This window comes from Portunus trituberculatus, chromosome 42 (genome assembly GCF_017591435.1).
Source record: "Portunus trituberculatus isolate SZX2019 chromosome 42, ASM1759143v1, whole genome shotgun sequence".
NCBI lineage: Eukaryota > Metazoa > Arthropoda > Malacostraca > Decapoda > Portunidae > Portunus > Portunus trituberculatus.
In genome coordinates this window covers 18,451,938-18,464,437 of record NC_059296.1, presented here as the reverse complement: position 1 = coordinate 18,464,437, position 12,500 = coordinate 18,451,938, and the positions used below count along the sequence as shown (strand labels likewise).

Here is a 12,500-nt window from a genome sequence, read left to right as displayed (position 1 = left end):
CACACACACACACACACACACACACACACACACACACACACACACACACACAAGATAAAGAAGATAATACGCACCACAAACTACAATCACATAAGAAACCTAAATTTAAGTGAAAAGAGAAGAAAAAGAAACCCACAACTCGACGCAGCAACACACGAACACACCGGTAACCACACACAACACACACGCAGGAAGACAAAATAACCACCACACAAAACACAATGACATAAGGAAACCAGAAGGGAAAAGAAAGAAAAAAAGAACCCCACCAGCTGCCTCCACTTAGTATCGAGGCAGCACGTCGTGGCCTCCATTACTACGAGGACTAGGGAGGACAAAGGCGCCTGGACGAAGATAGCAGAATAGTGTTCGATTCTAATTAGGTGGCGGGATTAAGTGTGATCTGCGAGTTTACATCATTACGAGAGAATGTGATGCTGGAGAGGGAGTGCAGGGCGGCGATAACAGGAGTCTAGCAGGCCCTCGCTTTGGGGTGTAAGCAGGGAGGGAAGGCAGAAGGGGAAGAGAAGGGAAAGAGGAGGGTGAAGGGGAGAGGAGGGAGGAAAGGGACAAAGGGCTTGGAATGAGACCGGGAAATTATCGAAAGAAACAAACACTGGACGCGGACGATAAAAAAAAGTGCGTGTGTTTCTGATGATTCGCAAATTAAACCACACCATTCGATACAACGTGAGGAATAAAGAGAGGGCAAAGACGTAAAGAGAGGACAGAAATACCCGCCAAAAGTCATGTATCCAGGCAGTTTTTCCTTCAGGCAACATAATTAATAGATAAAGCATAACTATGTATTTTCAAGGGTGGGAATGGAGAAGAGACACGCAGGCTGGTGGTGGTGGTGGTGGTGGTGGTGGTGCTGGTGCTGGTGGTGATGGCGACGTCAGTCAGTCATTTAGTGAGGGTAAGGCACTGGACGGAAATAAAGGAAATAAAAGACACACTAACTGCCAAGAGAACAGGAAGGAAAAACACGAAATCGCAAGTAACAGAGAATTTGTTGGGATTTACGAGGATTTTGTGATAAGACATTGAGAGAGAGAGAGAGAGAGAGAGAGAGAGAGAGAGAGAGAGAGAGAGAGAGAGAGAGAGAGAGAGAGAGAGAGAGAGAGAGAGAGAGAGAGAGAGAGAGAGAGAGAGAGAGAGAGAGAGAGAGAGAGAGAGAGAGAGAGAGAGAGTGGGTTGCGTCAGTAGGTTGCCTTTTTGACGTGATTACAATGCATGAAATTAGGAGCAGCAGAGGCGAGGCAGTTTGATGAGGTGTGCAAGATTAAGAACCTCGGAACCAACCAACACTGATGCAGGCGAGAAATAATACACGTAGGGAGAGGAGGGGGAAGTCTGGCTCTATTGTACTGCTGTCTACCTTCCTGCTGATCGATGTACCTTTTGTGCGTATGTATGGCCTAACAACAAACACCTCGCCTGCTATACCACAACATACATTCTTATCCTTAGGTGAATGTATATAAACTCTCCTCTCTCACACACACAATCTGAGAACTGAGGAGGATGCATGACCAACCATCTCACCTACCCTATCACAAACACTCATACATACACTTCTTCTTAGCCTGTGTATTTAACCTTAGCTAAGTGTATGTATGTATAAACCCTCTCTCCCTCTCACACACACACACAATCTGAGAAGGACCAAGGAGGAGGCGAGGAGGAGGAGGAGGAACATAATTCGTACATTTCAGCCGCGCCAGTAATGCCTTGTGCTTCCGTACTCTCCATGCCCCGGCTAATGGACACCCGGGCCAGCCTCACCTGCCTCCCTCCCTCCTCCTAAGTGTGTCTCCCCTGAGGTAATGGACTCTAATAAACCTGAGAGAGAGAGAGAGAGAGAGAGAGAGAGAGAGAGAGAGAGAGAGAGAGAGAGAGAGAGAGAGAGAGAGAGAGAGAGAGAGAGAGAGAGAGAGAGAGAGAGAGAGAGAGAGAGAGAGAGTATGTACTGCAGTGGATGCAGAGAGAGTGATCTGAATACCAGGTGAGTTGTGTGTGTGTGTGTGTGTGTGTGTGTGTGTGTGTGTGTGTGTGTGTGTGTGTGTGTGTGTGTGTGTGTGTGTGTGTGTGTGTGTGTGTGTGTGTGTGTGTGTGTGTGTGTGTGAAACGGGAGGTTGTCTGCCTGTACTGTATGTGGTAAATGTTGGCATGTATGTACGTGCGTAGATCGATTGGTAAAAGATTAAGCTGTATTTGTTTTGCTTCTCCCTCCCAGCCTTCAGTTTGTGTTTACTTCACCTGCTGCTGCAAAACTACCACCAAAATATGCACTCAAACCACCACCACCACCACCACCACCACCACCACCACCACCACCACCAATATTGAATGAAAAAAAAAGTGTTCTGGAATGAAAATATTACTGAAAAAGGAAATGAAATAGAGGAAGCAAAATGATGGAGAAAATATAGACGAAATGTGGAAAATAGTGAAAAAACTTGACATCAAAAGGGAAACATAATAACGAGTGCCATTCTTAATAGGTTTAATTCTACGTAATGCAACTTAAGCTCATAGTCTACACTGGATTCTTACAATGACCTCATCTTCCCCTCTTGCCCTCTTTCCCGTCCCCTCATTCTTTTTCCCTCTTCTTTCCTTCATTCCTTCCTTCACGATTCCTCTCTCCACATGTCTCATTCTTACCTCTCATTTTCCATATTTTCCTAGACCTCATCTCCCCTTCTTGTCCTCTTTCCCGTCCCCTCATTCTTTTTCCCTCTTCTTTCCTTCCTTCCTTCACGATTCCTCTCTCCACATGTCTCATTCTTACCTCTCATTTTCCATATTTTCCTAGACCTTATCTCCCCCTCTTGTCCTCTTTCTCAACCCCTCATTCTTTTTCCTTCTTTCCTTTCTTCCTTCATGATTCCTCTTTCCTCCCGTCTCATTCCTCTCATTTTTCATATCTTCCTATACCTTATCTTCCCCTCTTGTCCTCTTTCCCGTCCTCCTCATTCCTTCCCTCTTCTTTCTTTCTTTCCTTCCTTCATGATTCCTCTTTCCTCCCGTCTCATTCCTCTCATTTTTCATATCTTCCTATACCTTATCTTCCCCTCTTGTCCTCTTTCCCGTCCTCCTCATTCCTTCCCTCTTCTTTCCTTCCTTCCTTCGTGACTCTTCTCTCCACATGTCTCATTCCTACCTCTCATTTTCCATGTTTTCCTAGACCTCATCTTTCTCTCTTGTCCTCTTTCCCGTCCCCTTATTCCTTCCCTCTTCTGTCCTTCCTTCCTTCATGATTCGTCTCTCTCTCTCTCTCTCTCTCTCTCTCCCCCTCGTCTCATTCCTACCTCTCTTTTTCCACATTTCCCTAACCTAACCTAACTTTTTTTATTTAAATTCTAAGCTTTTCTACTCATCTTTCATCATTTCTCTTACTTCATTCTCATTTCTCTCATTCAACTCTCTATTTTCTCTTCCTCCTCATCTTCCTTCCCCTTCATTTTTTTTTTTAGCTCATATTCTACTTCTCGTCCACTTCTAATCATCTTTCTTCATTTCTCTTGTTTCATTCTCGTGGTACAGTGGAATAATGCGTGCTTTGGGGTCCGAGGGGTCTCCAAGCGCACGGTTTTGAATCCTGTCCACGGTCCGAGTGTAAAGGCGGCGTCACACTAGCACTTTTTCCGTCGTCTCAGGCGATTTCCGTCGTCTTTTTACTCTTCCGTCAACTCTTTCCGTCGTCTTGAGTCAGACGGAACGCATCGTTTTCGTCTAGCGCCAATTTTTAGTCAAAATAAGAACTATGGTTTTTAATCAACACTTTTATTAAAAAAAAAAAATTTTTTTTTGTTAAACGGAAGAATGCTATTATCATAACAAGAAATTTAAATGAGTTGATGAATATATATTTGTATACATATTTTGTTTCTTCTAGCCTAGCAATGAAAAGTTCCTCAGTTGTTTGTGTACATTTCAGGAGTGCGAATGTGCGATGCTTTTGAATATTTCAAGGCAACTTCCAAGTAGCTGGCCAAGATGAGCAGTGGACAAAACACACTGACGAATTTCTCATAGAGAGTATTAGAGGTCACCGTTGCCTTTGGGATCACAGAACAGCTGATTACATTATAAGGTGCAAAAAAGCCGCGGCTTGCTGGGGTGAATGAGGAGCCATGTTTGTTTACAATCGACAAGCGCGGCAAAGGCGGAAGCAAGCTTGTGTGTGACGGCCACCGTCTGCAAAAGTTGACAGTCGTCACAAAATTGACGGAAAAAGAAGACGGAAAAGTGCTAGTGTGACGCCGCCTTAAGTTGGGTTTCCTCACTCGGGGCAACGGTTTCCTAGCGGGTGGGCTTTGAGATAGGAGGTACCCCAAAAAAGTATCCCCTTTAGCTTATTAATTCCTGTGAAAAGCCAACATGCTATAAATAAAAATAAGTAAGTAAATATTTAAATAAATAAATAAATAAATCTCGTTCAACTCAATTTTCTCTTCATCTTCCTTACCTTCATTTTTTTTTCTCCTCATATTCAACTTTTCGTCAACCTTATCCTTTACCTCCTGCATCTGCTTTCTTCCCTCCTTCCTTTCTCCGTCTTTATCTTCGTCATCTTTGTCTTAACTCCATATCTTTATCTGTTGTCTCTTATTATCCCTTTCTTTCCTTTCCTTTTACTTTCGTTTGTCTCTATCTTCGCTCCTTACTCTCTTTCTTTTTCCTCCAGTCTCCTTTCACATATTCTTGACCTTTCGCCTTTCCTCTGTTGCTGTCCTCCCCACCTGCTCCCATTCTTCTTCATTTATTCAAGGGTTCCGTGTTTCCTCGCCTTTCATTTTCCTTCTGCATCTTCCCTTTCTTCCATTTCTCACCTTGCTTACTTTTCTCTTTCCTCCCTCCATTTACTCTCTCTCTCTCTCTCTCTCTCTCTCTCTCTCTCTCTCTCTCTCTCTCTCTCTCTCTCTCTCTGGTCTTTCACTTTTATTTTGTTATGTTTCCCAGTTCGTTTCTTACTTTGTTTTCATTTCTTCTTCTTTAACATTTGTCACCTTTCTCTCTCTCTCTCTCTCTCTCTCTCTCTCTCTCTCTAATTTTCCCTTATATTTCTACATTTACCTTTCCACTTATTTCAGTCTTTTTTTCCTCCCCCGTTCTTTAAACTTTACATATTTTTTTCCCTTACGTATCTTCTCACTTTTTTTTTTTTTTTTTTTGGTACCCTCCTTATCATAACACTTCTCCCTCTCATCTCCCTTTCTTGTGGCACTCATAGCCCCTTTTGCCACTCCTGTACCCTTCTCTCTCTCTCTCTCTCTCTCTCTCTCTCTCTCTCTCTCTCTCTCTCTCTCTCTCTCTTACTTTCACACCTTCCACAACCCTAAATTTTGTTTTGCCATTGTTGTTTTTCTTGATTTTCTCCTTCACAAACATATTCTCTCTCTCTCTTTCTCTCTCTCTCTCTCTCTCTCTCTCTCTCTCCACGTGCATATAATCCCTTAATTTCACACAGGTGAGGGCCGCTATGATTCAGACAGGTAAAGGACACCTATGGATTATCGTTGACAAATACTGTACCTCGTCCTGAGCAGAACACGCAGGTGAGTCGCGACGGGACCTGTCCACCCACCTGTAATTAAGAGAGTGTCGGGTGAGGGCTGGGCTGCTACACATTGGATGACTGTGTGCATTTGTAATAGAGTGCACTCAAGTTTCGTGTGTGTGTGTGTGTGTGTGTGTGTGTGTGTGTGTGTGTGTGTGTGTGTGTGTGTGTGTGTGTGTGTGTGTGTGTGTGTGTGAATGGTTGGATAAATGCTATTCAATTGACAGAGTATAGTATAGATAGCTTATACAGTTTGCGCACTTATTCACAGATGTATACATGAATTCATACATACATATATAACACAGACAGACAAACAGATAGATAGATAGATAGATACACACAAAACACACATGTATACTTATAGGTAGATTGATAGATACAGATAAGCTGACAGATAGATAATTTGACAAACATATAGATGAAATATATACATATATTCATACAAGATATTCTTTAATGTATTACTACCAATGTTTGTGTTCAGACGCATAACAACCAAACATGTACAGCTTCTCAATAACTACGATATAGTCCATTTCAATCTTATCGTGCAAAATAAAACCTGAAATAGAAAACAAAATGGTACTTTTAGTCACGAAGCAGTTTAGAAAGCGTATGGACAGGATAAACAAAAATAATTAATATACGAGATAGGCAAATAGTGGCCGTTAAGTTTGGTTATAAATGAGTGAAACAAAGTTAGCAAGAACGAGGTAACTGCTCAGACATTAAACTGTGTCATGAGCAGGTTGGATAAATTTATGGATGGCAATGAAAGACGGAAAGTTTTAAGTGGTCTCGGGAGTTGTTTTACGTAGGTCGACTGGCCTTCTGCTGCACCTCCATGTTGCTATGCTCTGACACCAGTTAGGAGGTGCCAAGGAAAGTCGTCGGTGCTTTCTGAACTGTTCGAGTATGGCATGGTTCGCATCCCGACCAGAACACTTGGGAAATAGAACATCACAAAAATGACGGAACTGAATACCACAGGAGATAAACGGCACAGGACAAACATTCAGAGGGGAAAGAATAACAGAGGCTTAAAATTTTGGACTAGATTAAGTTCATTTACTGTCTTCATTGTAATAAGAAAAATCTCAATGTGTGGTATTAAATTCTCACCTTCAAAAATATTCCGTCTCACATTTTCCGAACTCTTAATGTGGTTTTTCATGTTTATTTTCCAGTATTGAGCAACAGCGAGCCACGGCAGGCGATCACTTTGTGCCTGAAGGTGAGTGCGTAGGGGAGGCAAGGCGAAGCGAGGGGGAAGCAAATGAAGCGGTCTGGATGAGGCGGCGGTCCTTTGTTGATACGCTTGTGGCTGAGAGCACGCCACAGACACAAGGGATAGACACGGAAATGAGCACCGCGACAAAGCGCCACCTCCACCATTACCAACCTAAATCTTTCCGTGCCTTTAATTTTTCCCAGAACCATAAATTGTGACAAGCAACCTGGTGAAAGAGTGCACGGTCTCTTTACCGCACGAGAACCGACTTGATTTGAATCTTGCTTGGCCTGGAACAGTTTGGGGTGCGTGGCGAGCGTTTACTTCTTAGTGGCGGCAATGGGGACACTGTATGGAAGTAATGGTGGAGTACAGCGGGAATGTAAAGAGAAGGATGGTGGAAATCGTGAGGCTTTTTTTTTTTTTTTTCGACTCCGCATACGAGTTCCCAATGAATATTTACTCTACTTCTCTGACTATCTGTTTATGTGAGTGTGTTTCTGTACATACTGATAACATTTCCACATTACAGTGAGGAGGTAAAGGGAAGGATGGTGAAAGCTGAGTATGAGGCACGTATATTTTTTTTTTCCCCTTTTTCTGTGGTTCAACATACGAGATTTCCCTGCGAATATTTACCCTACTTTTTCTGTCTATCTGTGTTTCCGTACATACTGATAACATTTCCACACTATACATGTAAGAGGATACATAGATACATGAAAATGGAGCAGGGCACTCCGACACAACGCAGCTACGCACGCACACAAATACACAAACACTGGTGTGGTTCGGAACGGAACACACACATTAGCACACAGGAGTGCACGGTATGGGATCAATAGAGAAGCATAAATGCACATACACACGCACACAAGCGTCAGTGCGCTCACACTCACACTCACACTCACACTCACACACACACACACACACACACACACACAGACGGGAAGGGGAAAGGCGTAGAAATTAAAGTACATGACAATTCACACGTACAGAGATACAAATGACTGTTTTTTCAAAACACACACACACACACACACACACACACACACACACACACACACACACACACACACACACACACATATTCCTTCCCTCCTTCCCCAAACACACACACACACACACACACACACACACACACACACACACACACACACACACAAGCATATATTCCTTCCCCCTTCCCCAAACACACACACACACACACACACACACACACACACACACACACACACACACACGAAAAAAAAAAGTTACATCACTAACCCAATAATACAACCTGCTTCAGTCCAACTCCCATTTTGCGCCCCTCCCTCCCTCCCTCCCTGCCTCCCCACTCCACAATCCCCACTGGCTCCCCACTCTTAAATCCCGCAGCACACTCCGCCACTCCGTCATCCTCCAGCACTGCACTCCTTCCCCCTGTTCTTCCAGCACTCCCTCGCTTCCCCCTCGCAGATGAAGTCATTCGTCACCACACACCCTAATACCCGGCTGTCCTTTATTTACAGTATTTACACGAATCGACCTTATTGAGAGCAGCGTGTCACGAAAGCTGGGTGGTGGTAGTGGTGGTGGGAGGGGGGAGGGGTTACTGTGTGTCTTCCTGGCCCCACCCCGCCCTTGTTCCCCAGAAAGTGTGTGTGTGTGTGTGTGTGTGTGTGTGTGTGTGTGTGTGTGTGTGTGTGTGTGTGTGTGTTGATTTAGCTTCTTCACACAGGTAGTGGACAGGTAACGGAGCAAGATTTCTTTAATTTCAGCCATCATTCCATTTTCTTTTGGGTTTGTGTGTTTTTATTCAGTGCTCTCGTGTGTGTGTGTGTGTGTGTGTGTGTGTGTGTGTGTGTGTGTGTGTGTGTGTGTGTGTGTGTGTGTGTGTGTGTGTGTGTGTGTGTGTGTGTGTGTACTTGTTCCCGTTTTCTTTGAGTGATGTTTCAGTCAGTACATGAAGTTGTCAAATGCAGCATGTGTGTGTGTCAATGCTTCGAGGACATCAACTACACACACACACACACACACACACACACACACACACACACACACACACACACACACACACACACACACACGGTAGCTCAGTGGTTAGAGCGCTGGCTTCACAAGCCAGATGACCGGGATTCGATTCCCCGGCCGGGTGGAGATATTTGGGTGTGTCTCCTTTCACGTGTATATAGCCCCTGTTCACCTAGCAGTGAGTAGGTACGGGATGTAAATCGAGGAGTTGTGATCTTCTTGTCCCGGTGTGTGGTGTGTGCCTGGTCTCAGGCCTATCCGAAGATCGGAAATAATGAGCTCTGAGCTCGTTCCGTAGGGTAACGTCTGGCTGTCTCGTCAGAGACTGCAGCAGATCAAACAGTGAATTACACACACACACACACACACACACACACACACACACACACACACACACACACACACACCGCGTAGTGTAGTGGTTAGCACGCTCCACCCACAATCGAGAGGGGTGGGTTCGAGTCCCGGAGGCGGCGAGGCAAATGGGCAAGCCTCTTTAATGTGTAGCCCCTGTTCACCTAGCAGTAAATAGGTACGGGATGTAACTCGAGGGGTTGTGGCCTCGCTTTCCCGGTGTGTGGAGTGTGTTGTGGTCTCAGTCCTACCCGAAGATCAGTCTATGAGCTCTGAGCTCGCTCCGTAATGGGGAAGACTGGCTGGATGACCAGCAGGCGACCGAGGAGAATTACACACACAATCGCTGCAGAATACATGTCCCCGGATGAAATGTAACTTTATTTTCACGACTCCACAATAACTCCGGCCTTGACACACGCACGCACATCTGTACACACACACACACACACACACACACACACACACACACACACACACACACACACACACACACACACACACCACATTCGTCTGCTTTCCTTTATACCCAGTGCATTATTGACGAGCGTTCCAGCCAAACACACTCACCCACTCACACTGCGACCCTGTTTGTCATTTCGCTATTCTGAACCTAGGCATTGTGTGTTATGTGGTGGGAACGTCTACTCTCTCTCTCTCTCTCTCTCTCTCTCTCTCTCTCTCTCTCTCTCTCTCTCTCTCTCTCTCTCTCTCTCTCTTGTTCCTTCCACGACCCTCCTCCCTCGCTCCCTCTCATTCTACTTCGCATTCACCCTCCGCGGCGCTAAGGTCGAGGTGCCAGTGCCGCCCTCTGTCCAGGCCGACGCTGTGGCACCAGTGTCGTTTGGAATCCAAGAAATGCCATTCCGATAATCGTAATGGTGAACCGAATACTGCTGAGAGACACGGAGAGAGAGAGAGGGAGAGAGAAGGAAGGAGGGACGGAGGGAGGGAGAGATGGTAGAGGTTAGCAAGTGAGAGGAGAGGTAAAGGAGGAGGGAGGGAGGGAGAGAGAGAGAGAGAGAGAGAGAGAGAGAGAGAGAGAGAGAGAGAGAGAGAGAGAGAGAGAGAGAGAGAGAGAGAGAGAGAGAGAGAGAGAGAGAGAGAGAGAGAGAGAGTCGGATAGAGTCATAACCAAAGATATATTGATGCATAAAGAAAGAGAAGGAAAAGATGAAGAAAGGGAGAACTTGTACTACTGCTACTACGAGGAGCCGAGGAGGAGGAGGAGGAGGAGGAGGAGGAGGAGGAGGAGGAGGAGGAGGAGGAGGATGGAACATATACCTCTGTAGTCAGAATAAGAAACTTGAGCATACGAGAAATACGGAGCAACACACACACACACACACACACACACACACACACACACACACAGAGAGAGAGAGAGAGAGAGAGAGAGAGAGAGAGAGAGAGAGAGAGAGAGAGAGAGAGAGAGAGAGAGAGAGAGAGAGAGAGAGAGAGAGAGAGAGAGAGAGAGAGAGAGAGAGAGAGAGAGAGAGAGAGAGAGAGAGAGAGAGAGAGAGAGAGAGAGGAGAGAGAAGATAAGAGAGAGAAGAGAAGAGAAGAGAAGAGAGAGAGAGGAAAAAAGAAAAAGAAAGGAAACACGAAAAGAAAGGAGTGGAGATGAGAGAGGAGAAACATTTGAAGCATTTAATTATCCCATATATATGTACATTTAATTAGGAAGAGGGGAGAGAGAAGAGAGGAGACAGAAGGAGACGAGAGAAAATAGAGAAGAGAAGAGAAGAGAAGAGAAGAGAAGGGCGTGGATGGGAGGGAAGGAGGTGCAGGGTAGGAATTTGGGACATGCAGTGGGGTGGTCCTGGTGATGGGAATACCTTATGGGGTACAGAGGAAGGAAGGAAGGGAGGGAGGGCGAGATGGAAGGAGGTAATGAGGGGAGGGAAGGGGAGTGGAGGACGCGTGGCTCAAGTGAGAAATGTGCAATGCAACTTATTTTCATTCATTCAGGTGGCAACAGTGGGTGGCGTTTGCTGCTAGATAAAAATGCTCTCTCTCTCTCTCTCTCTCTCTCTCTCTCTCTCTCTCTCTCTCTCTCTCTCTCTCATAAGAATATACGAAAATAAGGGAAGGAGCAAATGGTGAGAGGCCTACACGTGCCAGGCCCTGTATGAACAAAACTACCAAATTGCCCCTATCGTCATCATCCATAAATTTGTCTAATATTTTAACTCTCTCTCTCTCTCTCTCTCTCTCTCTCTCTCTCTCTCTCTCTCTCTCTCTCTACGAGCTTTTGAGCACCACCTCTAGTCTCAATCGTCTCCATCAAGGCCCCAGCACAGCCAAACAATGTGAATGGAAGGAGGATGCCCACTCTGCCTTGACCGACTGCACCTAGCACCGTCTCTCCGCCCTACACAGCAACACTAGCCATTACGGAAACGGGAGTCTGCTTTGGTGTGTCCTGTACAGTTTACCTCAGTTTTTGTAGCGGGAAATTTGTCCTGTCAGCTTTGAAAGTTATTTATGATTCTTACCGTTTAGTTTTCTTCAATATTTTCTTTTTGTTATGTATTGTCAGTTATTTTCTCTGGATTTATCATAATTTATCATTTTTTTGTTTATTCTATTGCTGCTTCTTAATTATTTGGCTACTGAACCCCCCAAAACACCATAATCACTTTCATATTTCTTCTTAATTATAATGTAATTGTCTACACTTTTCCCATTACAGTTCATTAAACATAACGGCTAAAGTATTATCCACAACTTTTCATTAAGCTACTTATCTTTAAAACACAAACAACTCATTCAATTTATCCACAATTGCTATAATTTTCCTAACCTTAATACTTCTTTACTGGCAACAACTCGAAATTCTTCACATTCCTTACGATCACCATTTCTTTGTTATTACACTAAATCTGCAGACCAGCTCCAGCACCAACACCAGCACCAGCACCAGCACCAGCACCAAGGCCAGGCCAGACACAGCAGCTAATTACTGCCAGGTTAGTAATGATACCATTATTACAGGTAAACTCCATTACATGTGTGTTTGTTTACCTGGCGACGAATGGCCCTCGGAGGCACCTGGCTTAATTAGGGCCGCCAGGTGACATGGTACTGGAAGGCCAAGGGATGGAAGGAAGAGGAAGAGGAACAGGAGGGGAAGAGGTCACGTGGCTCAGAAGGGGACATGATTGGTCGAGCCTCCCTGGTGACTCACTCAATGTTTGCTGAAGTAATTGGTCCTTGTTTTTATAAGGAAACATTTTTTGAAGCAAAAGGTAAAATGTTCCTGGTAGAATAATTCAACTTAGTTTATGGTGACACTTTACACTCGGTTACGTAATATAATAGTGG

At 44.8% G+C, this 12,500-nt stretch overlaps 1 protein-coding gene across 8 annotated transcripts in view; it reads right to left on the bottom strand.

The window, feature by feature from the left end:
- The window catches only part of LOC123517607 (tyrosine-protein kinase RYK-like), a 314,372-nt gene that overhangs the window by 229,522 nt on the left and 72,350 nt on the right, over positions 1-12,500 (bottom strand). Inside the window, exon 3 of one of the 8 annotated variants that reach the window (XM_045277878.1) lies at positions 5,545-5,596. The exons of the other annotated variants lie outside the window; for them this stretch is intronic. The gene's annotated coding sequence lies outside the window, so the exon portion shown is untranslated. The remainder of the gene's footprint in view (positions 1-5,544; positions 5,597-12,500) is intronic. 8 annotated transcript variants of the gene reach the window in all.